The sequence below is a fragment of the Pteropus vampyrus genome, unplaced genomic scaffold (genome assembly GCF_000151845.1).
Source record: "Pteropus vampyrus isolate Shadow unplaced genomic scaffold, Pvam_2.0 Scaffold97, whole genome shotgun sequence".
Classification (NCBI taxonomy): Eukaryota; Metazoa; Chordata; class Mammalia; order Chiroptera; family Pteropodidae; genus Pteropus; species Pteropus vampyrus.
This window is the reverse complement of record NW_011888878.1, coordinates 5,145,514-5,147,144: the sequence shown is the minus strand read 5'-3', so window position 1 is coordinate 5,147,144 and position 1,631 is coordinate 5,145,514.

Here is a 1,631-nt window from a genome sequence, read left to right as displayed (position 1 = left end):
AGTATGGAGGTTCCTCGAAAAACTGAGAATTGATCCACCATATGATCCAGCAATCTCTTTACTAGGTGTTTACCCCAAAGACTTGAAAACTCATATCTATAAGGATATTTGCACACCAATATTCATAGCAGCATTATTCACAGTAGCCAGCACATGGAAGCAACTGAAGTGCACTACGATAGATGATTGGCTAAAGAAGCTGTGGTACATATATACAATGGAATATTACTCAGCTATTAGAAGAGATGAAATACTGCCATTTGCGACAACATGGATGGACCTCGAGATAATCATGCTAAGTGAAATAAGCCAGACAGAAAAAGTTGAAAAGCACATGATATCACTTATGTGTGTGATATAAACCTAAAAGTAACAAATGAGCAGGACAAACAAACAGAGACTCATGAACATGGACTATAGACTAGTGGTTGCCAGAGGACTCCAGAGTAGTGGTTACTAGTGGGGTAGGGGAGAAGCAGAGAGGTAGATGGAGTAAAGGGGGCTCAAATATAGGGGAATAGGGGTATAGAGTTTCAATGCAGGATGGATAAAGGGGAATAAATATATGGTTGCTGAAGGAAACTGGACTTTGGGTGGTGAACACACAAGAGAATATACAGATGTCAAATGATAATGTACACCTGAAAATTATATGATTGTATTATCCAATGTTAAACTTAGTTAAAAAAAAAATTTGCCTTATACTATTTGAATTTGCAGCCAGATTGACAAGCACTTTTTAAATTAAATTCTATTTTTATTAAATAGTGATAAAGATACACAATGTAAATTTACCATTTTAACAATGTTTAAGTGTGCAGTGGCACTAAGAGCATACGCAGTGTCATCATCACCATCATCCTACATTGAACCTCTATACCCATTAAGCAATAATGCCCATTTCTTTCTTTCTCAAGTCCCTGGCAACTACTATTATACTTTCAATCTCTATAAATTTGATTATTTTAGATTCCTCATATAAGTAGATTTATATAATATTTGCCTTTTTGTGTCTGGCTTATTTCACTTAGCATAATTTAGTCTTTGATGTTCACCCATATAATAGCATGTGACAGAATTTACTTCCTTTTTAAGGTTGAATAATATTCCACTGTCTGTATATACCACATTTTGTTTATCTTTTCATCTGTTAATGGGCATTTGGATGATTTACACCTTTTGGCTATTATAAATATGCTGCAGTAAACATGGCTGTAAAATTTCTGTTCAAGTCCTTGCTTTCAATTCTTTTGATTTTATACCTAGGAATGAAATTACTGGATCACATAATCACTCTATGTTTAATTTTTTGAGGAACCATTGTACTGTTTTCCACAGCAGCATATCATTTTACATTCCCACCAATTGTACAAAGCATTCTAATTTCTTCACATCCTTGGCAACACTTATTTATTTGTTTATTTATTTATTTTTGATACTATCCATTCTAATGAGTGTGAGGTGGTATTTCATTATGGTTTTGACTTTTATTTACCTAATAATTAGTGATGTTGAACATCATTTCAGGTGCTTTACCAGTTATATATCTTATTTGGAAGAATGTCTACTCAAGTCTTTTACTCATTTTCAGAATTTGGTTGTTTATTTTTTTGGTGTTCTTGAATAAAAAT